A 15,123-nucleotide genomic window follows, 5' to 3' on the forward strand; every position below is an offset into this window, starting at 1 on the left:
GGCAGAACCAAGCTTTTTCGCTTTTCCCCCATCAATAATGCCATCTTCTGAGGTGGCCCATCGTCTTGCCTGCACTGTGCTGACCTTAAGATCGTCTTGAAGCTTATTTTGCGCTTCCCTTAAGGCAACGACCCTCCGATTACGAGGCCGTTTTATTTCAAGCTGGTCGCAAATTTTGATCAACTCATTGAGACACTGCTTTAGATTATCCAGACTGTTTCCCTCTGCTTCAAGGGTTCTATCGACTTTATCAAAGCTATTGTTTTCAATAAACTCCTTGGAGAGTATGCTAGCTGGAGCATACTGTTTGTAGGGTATGCTAGAATTAGGTATGCTATCTGTAGCGACCTGACTACCAATCAAACCCAATGCCATTCCACCAGCCGTCAGTGCAGACAAACCAAGAATAACCGGGGAGGCGAAAAGACATCCAACTGCCGCGAGAGCACCAGTGGCCATGGCGCCAGCTCCCACCAACCCGGCGCCAACTCCCATCGACCCGGCGCTATCAACATCCCGCTGCGTCTTGTCCAACGCGTCCGCAATTCTTCGGAAATGTGAAATTGTCTCCTCCCTCTTCCTCTCCCACTGTATGAAGGCCCTGCAGGTCTGCTGATAGGTTTCGTCAAACGCTCTCTTTAATTCACCTGTTGACAGTCAACACAGAGTGGTCGGATCAACATGCCATGAGTGAGCATCTCTTAATGCCACGCACAGTTCACACAAGGTCCTGTGGCTGGCACCACGCCTGGCCAATTTGATCTTCCCTTTTGCTGATGTTTACACACCACACAAGGTACTCTGTTAAGGCTCCATTGACTTAGGGAACGACCAGGACCGGCTGTGATATCACGGACTCCTGAAGATAGCCAAACTTAACGAATTATGAATCGTAACATTGGTCGTGAAAACCAACGTGTACAAAATTAACGATGTTTGGCATACTAATTATGACTCGAGAACCAACAGTAGTACAAATAAACACGTTGGAAGGTTCTGATCTGAGCTATGAGAGTGCGCAAAACAAAAATGGTCAGACGAGCTCAGCTACCACCACCTCTGCCATCTGCGAGTCACAGAGCTATAGACATAGACGCGGACACTAAAGAGTGCACAACAGTGCATGTTTGGACAAGCCAGAGAGAGAATGGGAATTGAAGGCCAAATCAGAATTCATCCATGTACGTGAGTTAAAGCCGGATATGGCTGCGGGTAGCACGACAATGCCAAACAAAGGGCACAATAAGCGTTGACGAACGTTTACTCGTCCTTATAGCCATTATGTATCTGCGTTGCAGGTTAGCTGAGTTCCGGGCACGGGATGCTCCTGGCAGCAAGTGGTGGTCGCTCCTTCGCTCCGTCTAGAGAACGAGCAACAGCAAACACAGAAAATGCACGAGTGAGTGGGGAGGCAGATAAAGGGGGGGTTCTACTGTAACCACAATTACACCAAGTCTACACAAATACTGGCTATTAACAGAACTGAGCCTTACTGTTCGTGTGCTACTGTGTACTTAAAAAGGTTCAGTTGTCAGTATTGTGTCACCATTTTGAAGGGGGGGGAATAGCGCACGAGACTCAAAAATACCACGATTTTGATCGAATGTTGTGGGTGTTTCTTAGCCGTGTCTAAAAAAAACTACTGTGGCCGCCCACGGTGACCATGACCTTGGTGGGGGGGGCAAAGCAGTGGTGTGGCGTGGTCAGCATGGACCCCTGCAGCAAATGGGGCCCCCCCACTGTTTAAATGCCCTCTTCATCGACCAGCGTTTGCGCCCCCTCCTGCGTTGGTTGGGCACCGGTGCAAGGTGCACCGCCTGCACACTCTACAACGAAGCCACTGGAATGATCGGCATTTCAATGATGAGGCGGTTCAGTCTTCTTGGTTCTTTCGATGAAGTCACGTAGAAGGGAAATAATGAAATAAAAATATATAACATAATAAAATACAATTCTCACGACGTTTCGGCTACAACGCAAGCAGCCGTCCGAAACGTCGTGAGAATTGTATTTTATTATGTTTTATTTTTATTTTTTTATTATTTCCCTTCTACGTGACTTTACCGAAAGAACCAAGAAGATGAATCCCTGCAGCCACGAAAGCTTTAAATCGAAATTTAGGCGGTTCAGTGTTGTTTTAGCGAATTTGCAGAGAACGGCAGATATAGCTCTCATTATCTTCTTTCTTTGGTATGTTTTGAATATTATTATTTTATCTCACTGTCGATAATATTTTTTTTGGGCTGAATCGATACACGTATAAGTGTATCTTTCAGACTTCAGAATTCTAGTATCCTGAGTGCTGTCATATGCTTGACGGTCATTCGATGACACGTACGGGGGACGTTAAATTCACTGCGAGAATCTGTGGCGATGCAGAGTAACTCTTTATTTTATTGGTGACAGATTGGACACTGACGAAAATGACAGTATTTCAGTATTGTGCACTATTTACTTAACACCAAAACGAAATACAGCAAAAACACTACTTTCAACACACACAGACGTGTGTGTGTCGCTGTGAGCACTTGAGTGCGTGTTACGTATGCGTCAAGAGTCCAAGTTGACGTCTCTACCTGTAGACAACACCCCGACGACCCCTTCCTTGTTCTTCGTGTTCGACAGCCACGCGATCACGAACAATGCCTTGGATGTTGCGACGCTATGGATCAGACGGACAATCGTAGTCACCACCACAGAACAGGCCGACGAAAATGACTAACACCCTCACTAAATACATCCCTTCTGTCGTCCGTGTAAATATGTGCATTGCTTTAGGCCAGGGGTCAGCAACCAGATTAACAAGATGCGCCATTTTTTATTGAATTCGGTAAAAAATAAACACCCTCATTATTTCAATGCAGTGTTGGTGAAAACGAGACGATGGGTCCTTAATAAATAACGGTCACGAAGACGTCCTTAAAGAGCCGCATGCGGCTCATGAGCCGCAGGTTGCCGACTCATGCTTCAGGCGATTAACACTGAGGTACATAACCATGCCCGCTTTCAATAGAATCATAACTTTTATATCTCTGCACGTAAGCATCCACATTAACTTCTTGTACAGTACAACATTACAACAGAATAGTCACGCGTTTTGTCCTTTTCAAATGAGAGGTCTCAGGCATGGCGATGTCTCATCTAAAATCCAAACACCAATAAACTTGCATTGATCCCATAGTGCAGTGAGGGTGTTACATCACCATATCCTTACATGCGGACACTCAAAAACCATAACGTTTGCTGTTGTCATTAATCCTAGCCTCTCGTCCTCTTCCCACTTATCTCAACTCTGCCAGACCTCACATCTCGCTCGATCTCCTGAACTCCCGTATTTTCCATTTCCTTTTTCCAGTGACAGCTGAGTTACTCATCCGTGACTTCATCGCATCCCAACTCAACGCAGTCAAATTGATCCTTTATCACCTCCCCAGTTGCCACATCTCTAAACTCCAGATAATCACAAATGTCACTGCCAGACTTCTCACCTGCATCTCTAAACGTGAACGTATCACCACCCCCAATAGGTCAATCTCTCCACTGTCTCCCAATCCAATCCTGTATCCTTTTAAAGATCCCACGCACTGTCTCCAAGATCTTTCATGGACTGATTCCTTCCTTCTGTTCACCTCTCACCACTCCCCTCTCAGCTCACTCTCCTCCCCTCTAAGCACACTCTGCTCCAGCAATCAAGGCATTCTGTCAAAGCTTCCAGCCAAGCTTCGCTCGGTGGGAGGTCGCCTAATTTTCCTCTGCTACCCAAATCGTCTGAAACTCCCTTCCCCCAGCCGCCCGTGCTGTCAGCTTCTTCCCCCTGTTCAATTTGCCCGAAGACCTTTATTCCCCCCCCCCCCTCAGACGCGGCATCCCGTTGGATCTGGCTGAAGAGGAACGAGCAATGGCAGAGCCAAACAGGCAGGAGAGAGGCAAGGCTGAGTTGAGTGGCGGATCGAGGGGGTAGTTCCAGGACACTGGTTCTGCTGTCCAGCCCCCCCCCCCGAGGTGTAGTGGGATAATCGATGAAACGCCGCTGAAGGGGGGTGCCTACTCGAGAACCCGGTGAAGTTCCCGCTCAGCTCGGTGCCAGTTAGGGGAGTTAGTGCCTTAAATGAGGACGGAGGAGGAAGCGATTGAAGTGCCAATCAGGCCCACAGAAGCCACAGGGAAGTTTAGTAACTACTCTTTGGTTCTTTCGGTAAAGTCACGTATAAAGATAAAATAATAAATTAAATACTAGCATACGACGTTTCGATTGCAACACAAGCAATCATCATCAGGTATAAATGAAATAGAAACACAAATCTAGTATACTTAGAAATAGAATGTAATACAACAGAGAGTCGGATAACATAACAGTCAACACCCTACCTGGTTGATTACGTTCTTCCTGGAAATGCTAAATTTGAGAGAGAGATAAAACACATAACCAGAAACATATAGACCGACATATAAGCAGACAGATATCACAGAGATACATAGAGAGAGAACAAACATAGGCACACAGAGAAAACAACGCCTTTGTGTCGTGGCCTTAAATAGAGAGAGGGGGCGGGGGCGGAGAGAGAGGGAGGGGTTAGAGAAATTAGCATGTCAATGAGTAGCACGACGAGTGGTACGGTGCGAAAACTTGAAAATTAGGAGACAAGGAGAGAGACACACTAAATTAAATAACCTAGCAAAATATCGAAATGTAATGTAATGCAACACAGAGTCGGTCAACACACGATTAACGCATAGCCTGGTTGAATACGTTTTTTCAAAGATTGCTAAGTTAGAATTTAAGTGTGAAATTTTAAAGAGAGACAAGACACAAACACGAGGAACAGACAAAGGCAGAGAGGGAGAGGGACAACAGGCGAGACACACAGAGAGAGCAGAACATAAGAACGACAAAACGAGTGGAGACAGAGAAAGTACACTAAATCAAATAAACCTAGCAAAATTTCGAAAGGTAATGCAATGCAACACAGAGGGTCGGTCAACACACAATTAACGCATAGCCTGGTTGATTACGTTCTTCCAAAAATTGCTAAATTAGAAGTTAAGTGTGAAATTTGAAAGACACAAACACGAAGATCGATACACAGCAAGAGAGAGACAACAAAAAACCCAGAGAAAGAGAAAAAGACAAACTTAAAACTTCCCCGTAGAAGTGGTTCAATCTTAATTTGGAGCTTTCGTGACTGCAGGAATTACTCTTTGGTTCTTTCGGTAAAGTCACGCATAAAGATAAAATAATAAATTAAATACTAGCATACGACGTTTCGATTGCAACACGTAATTTTTACATTTATAGCACCAAAATAATCTCAATAAATACATTTACAAAGAACTGCGTCAAGACATCCAGTACAGCGTGCACAAACATCGCACTGCAATCAAAAACACGTACAAGTTGTGCACACCACTGGTTCATGTAGAATGTTCTCTAGCTGCGAGAGTGGCAAAAGCTGTCCATTATTTGATCCTATGTTCACAATGTGTTCCAGTGCAACTGGGTGACGCTCATTGTGGAATCGCGCTCCTCCACAATACCGTGATCCATGTACAAAGTGTTTGACTTGCTTGTGGCTTAATATATTTGAAATTTCAGTGTTGTGCAGTTGCTGTGATTGTCAAATTGTTGCCCATCAATCATAAAACAATGTAATAACAAAAAAACCACACCCGCAATTTGGGAACGTGTGACATTAACATTCGATTTTTCATTCAACCATTTGGGGAGTGGTGTGCAGATGGGGGGTGGCCCAGTACGTGTTTGGATATATCACACGTCACTCATGGTGTGCGATAACCACTTTGCCACTATGCCAACATTATTACCGTGGTTAGAATGACAAATATGACAGCGATGTAAAGATTATACCTTTTAGTGTGGAGCCATATGCTGAGCCCTGCACGTTATTTGGCGATGTGGGTGGGGCAGGCGCCCTAGGGGGGTGAAGCGGTAAGCATATCAACATAAGTGCACACCCATATCTTCTTGGTTCTTTCGGTAAAGTCACGTAGAAGGGAAGTAATAAAATAATAAAAATAAAACATAATAAAATAATTCTCAAGACGTTTCGGCCACAACGCAAGCAGCCGTCTTCAGGTGAAGAACAGGTCTGTCAGAAAGACAGCGTCTGAATGAACACCACCAGGCTTGGCAGCGTATATTTAAGCTGGGTTGGAAGGAGAAGAGCGCCCCGACAAAGGAATTCGCATATCAAGAGGAATCTAGAATACCCATGGGAAATGCAGGTATGCGACCAGTACCACTTATGCCCGTGCATTATGCAGGAATAGCAGCATCAAAGGGAGGGGATATGGGAAATGCAGGTATGTGATTAGTACTACTTATGCCCGTGCATTATGCAGGATTATGCATAGTTGCTATCGCAGCCACACGAATGTAAATGGGTACACGATATGTCAGGGAACAAAGGTAACGTTGGACTAAGGGTCCCTGTATTAGCGACAGAGAGACAAGCAGAATGTGGGAGACGTGGTGTTTATGGGTCACTCTTTCTCTCAGTTAATGCTCGGACCGCCACTCACAACATCTCGGACAAAGGTTTTTAGGCCAAGCCACTCCAAGTTAGTTGGTCTGACTGTTTTCCTAATGTACAAAGTTCAATGTTGATGGAATACGTGGTGGTCTCCAGTAGAAGTAAATTCAAAAGTTGATTGATTCGATCTTGACTTAAAGCTTTCGTGACTGCAGGAATTCATATTCTTGGGTCTTTTGGTAAAGTCACGTAGATAGTTCAAAGAGAATAACAAAAAATAACTAAAAACTACCATGTTTCGATCGCAACACAAGCGTTCGTCATCAGGAAGAAAAAAAGAGGGGGACAGCTGCTGAGGCAGACTGTTTTAAAGGTTTAAAATGGGTGTAGCCCAAGGGTTATTAACGAAGTGGGCGGGGCTGGTGATATTAATGTGAGAGATTAGCATGTTAATGTAAGATCGGAGAGCGGCCTCCACGTGTGTGTGGAGGTGGCTATGTTACTGTGAGAGATTAGCATGTTAATACAGGTAGGAACAACAGTCCCACACTGCCCACCATGGATTATTTGTCTGTCTGTCTGTCGTGCATAGCCACGCCCTCGATTTGTATTTTATAGAGCGCTTCGGACGGGCTCAGCACCACGTGACGCGCCGCCCCACGTAGCTTGCCCCGCGTGACACGGATCGCACAAATGCGCTGTCCAACCAAGTTCCTACCTGCCCACTCCGAAGGAACGTGTTGGGAGACCGCAGAGCAGCAACGTCGAGCTCGGCAAGCGAGTGGCTGTTTTAGTGTGGGAAATTTAACCTGATAATTGTTTTTTTACTGACACCTTTAACAAGGAGTCATGTTTGCATAGACCGCAATACCTGCAGTCATAATACAAACAAAAGACATAACTCTGATAATGTGCACTGTCCTTGAAGTTGATTGGTCCACACCCGAGACGAGACAGCTTTCCTTAGAGCCTAGTCTCACATGGGTTGGACCAGATGACGCCAAAAGGCGCACAACTCAAAGACAATGCATCATCAGAGTATGAGAGCTCGGGGCAAGCATCTACACTATGGGAACCTCATTTGCCAGTAAAAATATGATAATTGGTTTTTTACCCTTCTATCTGGCAACAAAACTGACACCTTTTTACAAGGAGTCATGTTTGCATAGACCGCACTACCTGCAGTCATAATACAAACAAAAGACATAACTCTGATAATGTGCACTGTCCTTGAAGTTGATTGGTCCACACCCGAGACAGCTTTCCTTAGAGCCTAGTCTCACATGGGTTGGACCAGATGACGCCAAAAGGCGCACAACTCAAAGACAATGCACCATCAGAGTATGAGAGCTCGGGGCAAGCATCTACACTATGGGAACCTCATTTGCCAGTAAAAATATGATAATTGGTTTTTTACCCTTTTATCTGGCAACAAAACTGACACCTTTTTACAAGGAGTCATGTTTGCATAGACCGCAATACCTGCAGTCATAATACAAACAAAAGACATAACTCTGATAATGTGCACTGTCCTTGAAGTTGATTGGTCCACACCCGAGACAGCTTTCCTTAGAGCCTAGTCTCACATGGGTTGGACCAGATGACGCCAAAAGGCGCACAACTCAAAGACAATGCACCATCAGAGTATGAGAGCTCGGGGCAAGCATCTACACTATGGGAACCTCATTTGCCAGTAAAAATATGATAATTGGTTTTTTACCCTTCTATCTGGCAACAAAACTGACACCTTTTTACAAGGAGTCATGTTTGCATAGACCGCAATACCTGCAGTCATAATACAAACAAAAGATATAACTCTGATAATGTGCACTGTCCTTGAAGTTGATTGGTCCACACCCGAGACAGCTTTCCTTAGAGCCTAGTCTCACATGGGTTGGACCAGATGACGCCAAAAGGCGCACAACTCAAAGACAATGCACCATCAGAGTATGAGAGCTCGGGGCAAGCATCTACACTATGGGAACCTCATTTGCCAGTAAAAATATGATAATTGTTTTTTTACCCTTCTATCTGGCAACAAAACTGACACCTTTTTACAAGGAGTCATGTTTGCATAGACCGCAATACCTGCAGTCATAATACAAACAAAAGACATAACTCTGATAATGTGCACTGTCCTTGAAGTTGATCGGTCCACATTCGGAAGGCGCCAACGGGATCGGATCAACTGCCGCACGAGCTTGCCACACCTGCGGAGGCCGGCGGCGCTGCTGTGTCTCCCGATATGCCAGGAGCGGAGTTGGACGCCGATGAGGCACCGGGGTCGCCGACTCTGACGCCGGCTGCACATGGAACGTTTTGATGCGAAAGTTGGCGACTGGACGGCATTTACACGACGGTTTTGGGCAGCATACGAGTCGCTCGGGTGGATGGAAGGTGATGCGTTACAGGCCCTGCCGACGGCCCTGGACGACGATGCGCTGGCAGCGTTCTACGGCTTCTCTGTGGAAGTTCGCTAGTCATTCACGGAGACATTCGGGGCAATGCAGGACATTTACGAGCCGCGATCGGTCGCCAAGCGCAAGTTTCAGTTGAGACAGCGGGCAGAGACGGAATCTCCCCTCGCGTACCGCAGTGCGCTGTTGACCCTCAGCCAAGCAGCTTACCCGGCGATGGACCATGCCGCCCTTGACTCCTTGGCCAAGGAGAAGCTGTTGCTGATAGCGAAGGAGCTACGGGTCGTCCTTTCACTTCCCAGCAACAGCGACGACGACGGGTCGTCTTTGCAGATCGCCAGGCACTTCCAAGCCAACCTGGATCTTCGCGACGAACTAGCGGCGGTGACGGCACAGCCTCTGGTGGTATGCGCCGCAGCGGCCGGGGGCCCGTCGGAGTTGGAGGAACCGGGGTCGCTGGCAGCAGCGGCCGCACGGCCGCTCGCGCGCCTGCCTCGCCACCCCGGGACATACGGACGTGGCGCTCTGCTTACATGCTACGAGTGCGGGCGTCGAGGACACTTCACACGGGACTGCTGGAGATGGAGAGACGTCTTCCCGAGGACGTCGGGAGACTAAAACCGCGGATTCTCCCCATTCCAGGACCAACAGGCAAGTCGTGACACATTTAATACACAGTCGTATCCTTCACCTCACCCATCCGCGATACCACACACTGTAAATCCCCCTTCGTATGATTCACACGGAAATGCTGTATGGGGTGCGTTGGCTCATCGTGTTTTGGGAGCTGCGCTGGGTTCGTCGGATGTGATGGCACTTGTTCAAGGGGTACAGGTTAGAGTTATTGTCGATACAGGGGCTTCGGCTACCCTCATTTCCTTGCAAACTTTTTGGTAATTGCCAACCTCGTCCCAGGCTTGGGAACCAGCGGCAAATGGGGGCAGTTTGGGAATTTTGGGTCGCGTGCTTGCAACGATTAAAGTTGGAGAGGTGTGTGTAACGGGATACATTTTGGTTTCGACTGTTTTGGCTGTGCCATGTTTGTTGGGCACAGATTTTTTGCAAAAGATGCCCATTAAGATCTCAATTGAGAGGGGACGTTTGGAATTGCCATCGGGGAAGTGCCTTCAATTTCTGGAAACTCCATCTAAATTTGCTCATGTTAACGCTGTGGTGCAGGCGGTGGTTATTCACATGGTGCGCGTTCCACCTGCGACGCAGATGCTTGTGCCATTACGCTTGAAAAAAGGCCTGCCATTGGATAACCTGGGGGAAGGTATTTTGTTGACACCGTCCAACACCGTGGCACGGATGCCCTCCTTGGACGGAGCTTTTACGATGGTGCTGGCAAATTGCGAACCATTTATTCAGGTTCTTAATACGGGGCACAAGTCGGTTGTTATTCAGGAAGGGACTACATTAGCGCACGCGTCGGCGGCGCGGAACTCAGATGGGGAGGCGTGCTTGGCAGCAGGGGAAGGAAATGCGCTGCCACGGGATGATGAGGAACCGGGCTGGCTTCGGGATTTGTACCATTGTAATGATGAATTGAAACCCGAGCAGCGGTCGCATCTTCGTTGTCTGCTTTGGGAATTTAAGGACGTTTTTAGCTTGGGGAAATATGATGTCGGTCGCACGTCCCTGTTGAGGCATCACATTGACACTAGTGATGCACCTCCGATTTGCTTAAATTCTCATCGTGTGAGCCCACTGGAGAAGGATTGCATTCGGAAAACGGTGGACGAAATTTTGCAACAAAATATCGTCTCTCCTTCTTCCAGCCCGTGGGGGGCTCCAATTGTATTGGTTAAGAAACGAGATGGTTCTCTGCGATTTTGTGTCGATTATCGTAAACTAAATAAGATTTTGGTGGCGGATGCATACCCGCTCCCGCGCCTTGATGACTCGTTGGACGCCTTGTCCGGCGCGAATTTTTTTTCAACTATTGACCTCTTAACGGGCTTTTGGCAATTGCCATTGGACGAGAAATCTAAACCAAAGACGGCATTCCGTATGCCACAGGGGTTGTTCCATTTTAACGTGCTTCCGATGGGGCTGCACTCCACGCCAGCCACCTATCAACGATTAATGGAACTCGTGCTGTCCGGATTGCAGTGGGAGTCATGTTTCATATACCTTGACGACGTCATTGTGTTCAGTAAGGATTTTGAAGGGCACTTGCAACGACTACGAGCTGTGTTTGGCCGGGCATGAGACACTAATTTGAAATTTAAACCCCAAAAATGGCATTTGTTGAGAACGTCTGTCAAGTATTTGGGTCATGTTGTCAGCGAGGCGAAAGTCGCCACTGATCCGAAAAAAACGAGTTGTGTAAGCACGTGGCCAGTGCCGAAAACAGTGTCGGAGGTGCGTAGCTTCGTGGGATTTGTGTCGTATTACTGTCGATTTGTTAAGGATCTTGCCACGATTGTGAGGCCTCTGCATACACTGACCGCTAAGAGTAAAACGTTCCTATGGGGTGACGAGGAACAGCGTTCGTTTGAAACGCTTCGGGACGCTTTAGCAGACGCATGTTTATTCTGACACTGATGCCAGCGACACGGGCATAGGCGCTGTGTTGTCACCGAAAATTGAGGGGGTGGAAAGAGTCATTGCATACGGCAGCCATGTGCTGTCCCCGGTGGAGCAGAGATATTGTGTAACGTGCAGGGAATTGTTGGCGATTGTACACTTCATGCAGTTGTATCAGCCGTATTTGTACGGAAGGGAATTCTTGGTCCGCACTGACCACGCGGCGCTGCAGTACTCCTTGCGGATCGATCAACCCTCAGGACAAATGGCCCGGTGGCTTGAGGTCCTGCAGGGATACTCCTTTACGGTCCAACACAGTAAAGGGACGCGTCATGTCAATGCAGACGCTCTGTCCCGATTGCCTCAGCCGTCAGGCTCGTATAGATATACCGAAGGATAGCTGCGCTGTGGTCCACCGCTGCAGGGCATTTCGGCCATGGCCGCTGCAGCTGATTCAGGCCCGGGTTGCTTGGATTGTCAAGGGATTGTTGGGCACGCTTACAGGTGAACGATTCTTCGCTTACCAGAATGAGGCTTTGGGCCTCCCGTTCCAAAGAGTCGGAGGATCGGGCCTTCCTTTGGCTCATAGACGACCTCCTAGTGAGGTGGGATGTCGTGTTGCAGAAATTTTGTATTGTTGTGCCACTGTGCTTGAGGGGAAAACTTATTCACAACGTGCACGAGCGCTTGATGCACTTGGGTGAGAAGAAAACCACATTGACTTTGAGTAACGATTTTTACTGGCCGGGGTTGCAGAACGATGTTCATTTGTACGTTAAGGCCTGTCACGAGTGCGCACGGTGGAAGGCGCAGGCGCAACCATATCGATTACCGTTGCAATCGATACGTGTTTCACGGGTAAACGAAATTGTCGCCCTGGATATTTTGGGACCGTTCCCTGTTACCCCGCAGGGTCACAAATATTTAATGGTGGGGGTTGAGTACCTCACTCAGTGGCCTATGGCATGGCCGCTAGTGGACCAATCGGCAGGATCGATCGTGAGGGCCTTCCTGCAGGGTTACGTTTTTGATAAGGGTGCTCCGGAGCACCTGCTTACTGATCAGGGTAAGAAAAATTATTCCCGCCTGTTGAAGGAAGTGTGTGACGCGTTGGGTACAAGGAAAATTCAGACGTCCCCGTACCACCCGCAAACCGATGGGATGGTTGAGCGTCTTCATAGGACATTGAAGTCTATGTTGTGCCAGCAGATTAATTCGGCTCAAACAGATTGGGATCTACATGTTCCGGCGGCCCTAGCCACTTATAGATTATCCCCACACGCCTCAACAGGATATTCACCCTTCTATTTGATGTATGGTCGTGAACCGAGGCCCCGGCCCTGGTCAAGCTGGGGGTAAAAACTAAAGGAAAGTTTTCAGCGGTAACTGTCCCGATGCAGGTGGCATTGGACCGTCTGAAAGAGGATAGGGAGGCCTCACTGGAAAATACGGAGCAGAGGCAGGCGGCTAATGAGCGCTTGCACGGTACACAGCCTCCGTGGGAGCCATGGCAAGTGGGAGACAGGGCTTGGTTGCATTGTCCTATAGTGCCAGTGGGCACATCACTGAAATTCCATTGGCCCTGGCAGGATCCCGTTAATATTGTGGAGGTTCGAAGGGACCAGAGTGTACGGATTCAGTGCGGTCGCCGATTGTAGCATGTGCACCCGTCGCGTTTAAAGAAATATGTGTTGCCTTATGATGCGTCATCTCCCATCCCGGAACAGCCTGTATTGGATGTGTCCAACGATCGTACTGTGCGGCGATGGGAGAACGCACCTCAGCAGTTTACCCCCCGTGTGTCTGCAGGATCAAAATTTTTGAGTCAGGGGCCGCCCCGGGACGCATGGGAACGGAATGTGGTCTCGCCGGGGAGCGGCCGGTGCGACGAGGAGAGGCGCACGTTTCGGGCAGGACGCTGCCCCACGCCCACGGAGAGATGCCCCCCGCCCTTGTCCCCTGTTCACCCGGGCCGGGGTGATGGGCCGGCTGCGGGAACCCGCTCCCGAAGAGTTACTTTTCATGCAATTTTGTGGCATAGAAATTATGTTGCGTTGTCAAGGGGGGGGATTGTGTAAGGGTTGTTGTGTGTTGCCGTGTGACGCGTTATGCTTAGCCGGGACGGCTAATTCTTTAAACATGCGGGGGGGGGGGGGGTGATGTAGTGCTTGAGATACGCGTCACGCGCTGGGGTCGGTGTGCGCGCACGCGGCGGACAGCGAGAGCAAATGAGGACACGGCGCTGATTGGCTGGTCGTTGTTTTTGTCCAAATTAAGGTGGCGTGATGTCTAAGGGTGGTAGCAGGTGGCAGGGGGTAATTAAGGGTGCATGGCGCTGATTGGCCGAGAGGGGTTGTTGTCGGAGAACGGCGCCAATGTGTCTGGAAAAACATGCCACGTGGCAGCGGGGGCTGGGGGCGAGTGGCGTCGCGGGGGATGCCCTGATTATTTAGGGGTTAATTGGTTCGGAGATAAAGTCAGGGGTTTGTGGAGGAGACGGGAGTTCGCGCCTGGGAGGAGACAACAGATGGAAAGACGGAGCAGCAGAGTGAGTATAGCGTAGGGTAGCAGTGGAGAAGTGTAGGGTAGTCGTGGAGAAGTGTAGGGTAGCCATGGAGAAGTGTAGGGTAGCAGTGGAGAAGTGTAGGGTAGCAGTGGAGAAGTGTAAGGTAGCAGTGGAGAAGTGTAGGGTAGCAGTGGAGAAGAGTAGAGTAACAGTGAGACAACGGAGAGTAGGAAGCAGCTGGAGCGTGGAAGGAGAGCTGATGTGGTTACGACGGAGTGGGACGGCGGAGCTGATAAAGAGCAGCCGAACTGGAGAGAGAGAGCGGAGAGGAGAGTCGATGAAGGAGTAGAGGGAAGCGAGCGAGGCCAACAGAACGCGGCGAGCGAGCGGGGAGGAGAGTTGTGGGTTGGTGTGAGGGGAGGAACATTGAGCGATGTTGACGGAAGACATGTTGAGCAACATACGCGGAATAAAGTAACGAGGAAAGACAAGAAGCTGTCGTGTCGGTTCGAGCACTACAAATACAATGAATGAACACTACAGCATTATAACATTGTCTTAGATAACATGAACTCAACAATAGATCCTGGATGGACCAGGCACTCACATTAGTACTGAACAACTATACAAGAGAATAAGCTGTGTTAAGTAAGGGCACGTCGTGTAATCACCATGCTGCAGCCTAAATGTACAGCACTAAACATAACACTGAACTGTGGATGAGATATTTCGTCATCCTTGCTCTCAAGATCGCAATAAGGTTACATGGGTAACAGTCTGACTCGACTTATTTAATTACAAGTAACATTCACAATAAGGCGAGTGGCAGGCTTCGTTGTTAACTAGGTCTCATTTATCATAACAATTTAACAGCATTATAAAGGCATTTACAGCATTATAACGGTCATTCTAACATTATACCAGCATTCCCAGTTTTATAAGAACATAAACGAACTTACAGACAATGCTTCTTAAAGTCCCACAATGAACAGTTGCATATATCTTCATGGGGACGCTCTTTGTGCCACCATTTTGTACTCTGTGTAATGGCTGACACCCTGCCGCGTGGCTGAGGGAATCTTAAATCGTAACTTCCTGGTCACGTGACCAAACTCAGCCTCTAAACAGGAAATTCCTGTGTACACACACCCCCACACCCAGAGGCGTAGCTAGGGGG

The 15,123-nt window shown here is 48.3% G+C and overlaps 1 long non-coding RNA gene across 1 annotated transcript; it reads right to left on the bottom strand.

The window, feature by feature from the left end:
- Positions 1–1,040: 1,040 nt before the first annotated feature.
- Positions 1,041–15,014, bottom strand: LOC144729980 (uncharacterized). The gene is made up of 3 exons (XR_013587773.1): positions 14,906–15,014; positions 2,577–2,662; positions 1,041–1,361 (listed from the first exon to the last, which is right to left on the bottom strand). It is a non-coding gene; the product is annotated as an uncharacterized LOC144729980 (long non-coding RNA).
- Between the last annotated feature and the right edge of the window lie 109 nt (positions 15,015–15,123).

Source organism: Lampetra planeri, chromosome 34, assembly GCF_965212315.1.
Source record: "Lampetra planeri chromosome 34, kcLamPlan1.2.h2, whole genome shotgun sequence".
NCBI classification, from domain to species: Eukaryota; Metazoa; Chordata; class Hyperoartia; order Petromyzontiformes; family Petromyzontidae; genus Lampetra; species Lampetra planeri.